We start from the raw sequence: 8,092 nt of genomic DNA, 5'->3' as shown, positions 1-8,092 counted from the left end.
TAGGGGTCGAGCATCCCCGATGCCTGCATGGCAGCCGAGTACGCGCAGCGTAGAGATCGAGTACGCGCAGCGTACTCCCTGCCGTTGACTTTTGTGGACTTTTAGGGTTTTGGTCAAAGTGTGGACTATTAAGCCTATGGAGGGGTAAAATGGTATTTTCACCCTTCTGTGAGTGCAAAAGGGTTAGTCTAGTTTCTTGAGAGCCAATATTAATAATTATTATGTGTTAGGCAGAGGTTAGACTGGTGGGTAGAGTTCGAGATTCCGAGTTCGAGGTTTCATTTGCTAGCTTACGAGGTGAGTCTTCTCACTATAGTTACCTTGAGTGGTATTTTATGTGTGACCGGAGGGTCTTATGTGCTTATACTGTGTGTTGTGATGTCTTTGTGATATATGATGTGATTTATATTGAGCTTACCGAGTTGAGGGACCAGAGGGTCCAACCGAGTTGTGGGACCGGAGGGTCCCACTGAGACACATTGACCAGAGGGTCTTATCTGAGTATAGCCATGAGAGGCTGATGAGATATGAGTGGTATTTTAGGGAACTCACTAAGCTTTATGCTTATCGTGTTATGTGTTATGTGTTTCAGGTAGTTCCGAGGATCGCGGAAAGGCACCAGCATGATTGTACACACTGGCGGAAGATGTTTTTTTGATTCTGGGATTGAGAATTTCATTGTGATATGTTTGTCATTTGGGATACTTATGTTTTTGAGATTTTGAAATGAGAAATTGATGTGTTTCGAAAATGAAAATTTTGTTTGAAAATTTACGTCGTTACAATTCGAATCCTAATTCTAATCCTTATCATCATACCTATTCCAGTCCCAAAATGATTTCAAATCATTTTAGACCATTCACGAAATCCAATTCAAATTCCAATCCCAACCATAATTCCAAGCAAAATTCCAAACCCAATCCTAACCCCAACCTAATCTCAATACCAATTCTAGTCCAAAACCTAACCCCATATCATAACCGAAATGGATTTTAATCCCGAAGATGATCAACCTCAAATGGAACCCAAGAATAAAGGAAATGCACCTTGTAAGAAATGGACTGTTGAGGAAGAGAAGGTGTTGGCACATGCATGGATTAACGTTTCGGAATACCCAAAAGTCGGGAACAACCAAGATGAGCCAACTTTTTACGGGTAATTTATAAGGCTTTTGCGTTCCGAAATGAAGCGTGGAGACTACCAGAAAAAAATATCAAATTTACTCATAATTAAGGAACACCTTGTCATGGAGCTTAACATCATATTCTTGAATGTAAAGCGTCATTGGCAAAGTGGTGCGAATGATGAAACAATATTGAAGAAAATCCTTCACAATTTACCAACATGATAAGGGGGCACCTTTCAAATTTATTGAGTTTAGGAATATTGTGAAGGAGTCCAAAAATGGTAAGATATCAAAACTTTTGAATCATACACGGGTGGTTTTAAAAGAACCAAAACATCCAAAACCACTCATAGTCAATTGTCGGATGTGCATATAGGGGTAGACCTCAACAAAGATGAGCCTATTAAGGTTCCAAGACCTAGTTGTGTCATGGGGTTGGAAAGGGTAAATGGGTTGTAAATAGTTCGAGTGATGTAGATCAAATGACGAGCGGACTTCACAACTTAAAAACTACTATGGAATAATACTTGAGTGTTACAGAAGAGAAGGAAAAATCCCACCACATAAAATTCTTAATGGAAATGTGACTCTAAGAGGAAAAAAATGATGTTGTAGGACAAAAAGCATATTGCAAAAAAAAAAAAAAAAAAACAAAAACAAAAACAAAAAACAAAAAACAAATATGATATGCAAATTTTATTTTTATATATTCCGTGTTTCATATGATCCCTATTTTTTATTTCTTAGTCATTAAGTTTTATTATAATTTCCATTTCAAATGATGAAATTTTTCGTCTTTATATAAGTTTGTTTGTTTAAGTATATGAAAAAAAAATCTTGTTGCGTGGCAAACAACCCTCTAAATGTCAAGATGTTGAAGAGATGATAAAAATAGGGTAGTGATATTTCCACTGACGGTTTTGATGTTTCCACGGATTTTTAAAATAAGTTTACAATTATACCCTTCATTTATTTCTATTGTTTTAAAGTTTAATGATGCCTTGGGTTTTTTTGTCTTGGTTTCTTTCGAAAATGATTCAATTTCATTGTTGTTGATGAGTAACGATGATATTTTTTTACAGAGCTAATGGGGAGAAAGATGTTCGGTTCAAAGTTCTGTATTGCAGAATTTGCCATTCGGATCTTTACTTTATCAAGAACGAATGGGGAATTACCTCTTACCCAGTTACCCTAGGTTACGAAATTACGAATCAAAACACTTAATCTCTTAATCCTTCTTTGTATGTTTGATTCGAACAAATCTTTTCTCATTTTCGCTCATGATACATTCTCATTTTCGCTCATGATACAGGCATGAAATTGTGGGTATAGTGACATAAGTAGGCAGCAAAGTGGAAAAATTCAAAATCGGAGACAAAGTTGGGGTTGGATGCTTGGTGGGATCTTGTAAATCATGTGAAAACTGTGCTATTGATTTAGAACAATACTCTCCTAAACAGGTTCTCACTTATGTTCCCAAATTGGATGGAACAAAGCTCCGATCACATGGTTTCAGATGATAATTTCGTCCTCCGGTGGCCAGAAAATTTACCGCTTGATGCCGGTGCACCGCTTCTATGTGCCGAAATCACCACTTACATCCCTCTCAGATACTTCGCACCTGATAAACCAGGGATGAAAATCGGTGTTGTTGGTCTTGGTAGACTTGGGCTGTTGGGCATGTTGATGAGAAGATGGCGAAAGCTTTTGGTGCAGAAGTTACTGTTTTCAGCACTACTCCTGCTAAGAACCAAGACTTACTCCAAGGACTTAAAGCTGACCATTTTATTGTTAGCAAAGATGAAAAACAGACGCAGGTGAGGGTTTTTTTTTAAATGGTTAATGAATTTGCGATAAGTTTTGAATTTTGAATTGGGTTTTTTTTGCCAATGGTCTATATCGAGTACACTTGATGTCATCATCGACACAGTGTTTGCAACTCATCTAATTGCGCCATTGTTGAATGCACTGAAAGCTCAAGGAAAGCTTGTGCTTATTGGTGCACCAGAGAAGTCACTTGAAGTAGTAGCGTTTTCTTTGATTATGGGTAAGTATTTTGTGTTTTGCTTTAAGCTTTTGAAATTGTCCAATTGGATAAAAGTGGTGGAATTGATGGATTTTGATAGGGGGAAGATTGTTGGTGGTAGAAACATTGGAGGGTTGAAGGAGACTCAAGAGATGCTTGATTTTGCAGCAGAGCATAGGATCACGGCAGATGTCTGTGATACTGATAGATTATGTGAACAAAGCCATGGAAAGGATTTTGAAATCTGATGTAAGGCTGGAGGGTGTGTTGCCACCGAAACCGCACTCCTTCCCCCGCCACATAAGCGTCATGTCATTTTTTACCACTCAAGTGTGGTTTCTTGCCACACCAAGGGAGTGGTGCCACACATTCTTTTTTTTTTGTTTTTGTTTTTTTTAACTATTTTAATTTAATAAAACTTCTTTTTTTTTAACTATTTTAATTTAATAAAACTTCTATTTTAATAAAAAAAAACATAATTTTTCATTACTTGAAAATTAAAAAAAAAACATTACATTGCATTACCAAAAAAAATAAAAAAGTTTGTTCCGCCATTTGAACACACGCAATAGCGGTATCAAAAATAGTCTGAAATTCTTCAGAAGATGAAGAAGATGACATTTTTGAGAGAGTGTTGATTTTTTTAAAAACGTTTTTTGAGAGAGAGAAGAGATTGTGTTGTGAAAAAAAAATGAAGTTAGATATGTATATATAAGAAAGAAAAAGCAAAAAAAAAAAATTAAAAACCCAACAACCGGTCAATCCTCCCATTTTCCCATCCACCAATCAGAAAACGCGGCACTTAAGGACCGCACTGCGGCCAAGACCGCACCAGACTGCGGTCTGGGGGCGGTGTTCTTGGTTGACGTGGCACAAACTGCGGTCTGGGACCGCGCCCACACCCTTCAGCCTAAGGTATCGATTTGTGATCAATGTGGCAAATTCACTCCGGCCTTTAGCACTTCACCTTTCCTCGACACCCGCCTTGAAGACCTTCAACCACTACTGTAGATGAAATGTTGAAAGCGAATCAATTTGGGAAGATAAAAGGGTTCCTCTTTTATTTATTAAAAAATGATTAATTAATGTGAGGGGCATAATTGTCCATTGCCTTTAGAAATATGTGGATGAATCAAAAAGTAACGTGGAAGTATCATCTCCCATAAAAATAATGTGGTGTCTACATGGTAGGAAAATATGTGTAGCAAAAATCCACTCCTTCTAACTTAACTTAAGATCAATGAGTCTCGTATCACACCTTAACATACTTATGGGGAACTGATTCGTACACAACAATTTTTTTCCATGCACAACAATTTGTGCATTAAAGTATTGTATTGTACAACTCCATAAAGCATGAATTGTTGTGTATGGATAAAAATTATTATGTACGAATCATTTCTCATACTTATGGCATGACTAGTTAAAATATGTCAATATTTTCCCCCACAATATCCCCTCAACCTACATAAGTGATAGAAAATTGTTCAGACACCTTACCTCACTTTTGTTTCTTATTTTTAAATGTAACTTAATAATCATATAAATATTTAAAATACATATTTATAATAATAAAAGAGAAATATTCCATTTATTACATTTAAAATGTTTACATAGCTAAAAATAATAATTAAATAAAAACACTACAAATTAAGTCTAATTGAATATTTTTTTCATGATTTCCTCGTTATCCCTCAAAACTATCTCGAGCTTATTTCCGGTGAGATGATCAATGTTGCGCGTTAAAAATTACATAATGAATTTTTTTTCTTCTCGGGCTCTTTGTTTTTCCACTTGATCTTTCTTTTTCTCCTCCAATTTCTTCTTTTCGAAAATCAGACGGCTTTCAAAATTTAAATTATAAACCTGAAACTATTAGCAACCTTGCGAACGTCATATCCTCTTTTTTGTAGTGAATTTGTTGGGGTTGGGGTATGTGTTGCGGTCAGCAAACCGACAAACCTAAAGGAAAAACATTTGGAATCGGCATTTGTGAACAACTAGCACGTGATTTGTTGCGGCCGGATCTTGAGATGAGGTTGTTTGGATTCATTTTTGGAATGAAAATGATTGTATTTTGTGTGATAGAATGTGGTGTGGTTGTTTGAAATGTTTGATATGGAATTAAAATTTATAATGATTTTTTTAAAACAAAAAACAGGAAAAAAATAAATAAATAAAGTTAGCCGTTGCGACCGTTGAGAGGGGGGAAGGGGTTGATTTCTTTGTGCAGTATTCATTCCTCATACGACAACATCACTACACCACCGTACTATGTTTAGTTCACCATACCATTGCAATAACACATCATCCATCATAACATACGGTTTTAGCTAAGTGATCGATCAAAGACTGTTTGAAGTCTCTACTCATTGTATTGTTAAATAGTGACCTATTTTTGATGTTTGGTTATATTATTAGTTATTAGTTTATATCTTGTAAGTTTTTAGTTTTATATGATTTTACCATGTTATTTTGCAAAAAGAAAATTTTAAATTTTCTTTAATTGATTTATCCATAGAATATTGATTTTCTAAAAGGATTGGTTATATGATAATACATGTTAAAATGTGATTTTCAATATTAAACTTTTTAGTTAAGATTTTAGTATATCATTCTGTTTAAATATCACAAAAGGATAGCAAAAACCACATTTTAAGAGGTTTCATACAATATGAATGTCAGTATAAGTTTTAAATTTATGTTTTCTTACTATTACTTATTATAAAATTTCAATAAAACTTTTATTGCTATTGGTTTTGGTTTTTGAATGTAGCACTAAATAAAAAAATATTTAAGACTCCACTTGAAATTTGAAAAAGAAACACACTTTGATAAGAATAGACGGTTGTTTTGCCTTGAATTTCTGCACACGTGTTAATGAAGGGCCACCAATGATGACGTGTCAATTAATCCACAGCCATTATCACGTGACTTGAGCCACCACAGCCCCTTCCGATGCCTTTTCTCCCTTTCTTTCCTTTTATGAAGTGCAATAGATAGGGGACAAAGAAATATGTTAACATGCACAATGTTTTTTCTTTATAGATTATTTTTTTAAAAGTAGTAAATTTAAAGAAAATTGAGCTACCAAGATAATACGGTATTTTTCTTTTCCAAAAAATAATGTTAAAGTTCATTTTTTACATAATAATTTATTAAATTGTTCAAAAACTATTATTAATAATAATAAGTTTGACATTGATTTGATATTTATTTCTTAAATGTATATTACATGGCTATTCAGAAATTTTTATGAGGTTAATAAAAGAAATTGTATAAAAATATCATTACGTTAATAAATTATAAAAAAAATACTATTTTTGACTTTGTTCATTATTTTTTTTAAAGTTGGACAAGTCTCTCAACATCCTTCATGATTGTTTTTCTTTGTTTTGTTTAGTCGGAATAGGTGGGTTAATTCCTTCCTTTAGAACCGTACTTGAGAGTTTCCTACCTCATACAGCTTTCGGCAGTCAATTCTTTTTGTATCCCATTTGAATCTACCATATTTAACTGAATAAGATTTCTCGTAGATCTATTCCATTTTTCGGGTTAACGAAAAGAAGTTAATAAAATGAGTTTCAAACTTAAATCTTAAGTTTGGATTAAATACCCCTAGAGGGACTTGAACCCTCGTTTTCTCCGTGAAAGAGAGAGGTCGTAACCACTGAACCATAGGGGCACCAATGGACCATAGGGGCCTATGGCCACCTTTAGGAAATCAAAAAGCACTACATAGACCTGGGGACAAGTAATTCGACTCATTCACATCCAGATCATGAATGTTTGGAATCCATATTATGCAAGGAGACATTGCTTTTGCTAATTGGTTAAAGAGTATGATCACCATCTACCCATTATAAAAGTGTTGTATCTATGCGTCATATCATCTCTATTATATTTTTACTACCAAACAACTAAGGCTAGAGTGAATGATAACACTCGTAACACCTTGTCATGTCACTTTTTTCAGTGTCACGTTATTTTTTTATCTTAACATTTTATAGGGAGTGGTAACACTCCTAGCATTTCATTTTTTTATTTTCTTTTTCAAATTTAATTAAATTATATTTTTTTTAATACGCAAACATTTAATATTACATAAATTATATTTTTTTAATACATAAAATATTTCATAAATTCTATTTTTTTTAATACACAAACATTTAATATTACATAAATTCTATTTTTTTTAAGACAAACACTTAATATTTAAATAAAAAAATTACATTAATTTAAAACATAAAATATAATTAAAAAATTAAAACATGACTTGCTTACTAAAAACTTACGTAAAACATAAAAACTTAACTTAATACTAGAAGCACGACTTAATACTAGACGAAAAACATAAATTAAAACTACATCCAAGACATAAAAATACTACGACTTGTCTTAGTTGTATTGTTTAGCAATATCATTCCTTGCATTGTTGAAAATGCGATGATCCTCCTCATACAAGTCCCTTCTCAGGTTTAAGAAAAACTTTAGCTCACGGTTCCTTTCTTTTTCATTTCCCAATTCCAAAAAAACCCTCAAGATTAGCTTCCAACCCTTTGATGTCGCTCCTTATCTCCTCCACTTCACTTGATGAACTTTGTGCTCCTTTCGGCTTTCTTTTTGCTCTGTCTCGTCCAATAGGACGAGTTGGAACTTCATATGGATCGTCGTTGTTGAGTTCAATCCCCCCAATATGTGCGTCAGAAGATTGATTGTAGGTTGATTCAGAAGTTTTGCCTCTTTTGGACATGCTCGCGTAATTATCAACACTTTTTAGATTAATTCATTTTGGTTTTCCCTTCCCAACTCCCCAAAACGCCTCATTCCCAAAAAGTTTTCCGACTTTCGCCTTGTAAATCTAACGAAATTTTACTAAGACATCCACCTCATTTGCACCGCCTTGGGGGTTGCAGATCACGTTCATGTAGATGTCATTG

At 34.1% G+C, this 8,092-nt stretch overlaps 1 pseudogene; it reads left to right on the top strand.

The window, feature by feature from the left end:
- Window positions 1–985: 985 nt before the first annotated feature.
- LOC145164347 (mannitol dehydrogenase-like) lies at window positions 986–4,167 on the top strand (annotated as a pseudogene).
- Window positions 4,168–8,092: the final 3,925 nt, after the last annotated feature.

Source organism: Lactuca virosa, chromosome 3, assembly GCF_052849685.1.
Source record: "Lactuca virosa cultivar CGN04683 chromosome 3, Lactuca_virosa_CGN04683_v6, whole genome shotgun sequence".
NCBI lineage: Eukaryota > Viridiplantae > Streptophyta > Magnoliopsida > Asterales > Asteraceae > Lactuca > Lactuca virosa.
This window is presented reverse-complemented; position numbering and strand designations above follow the sequence as displayed.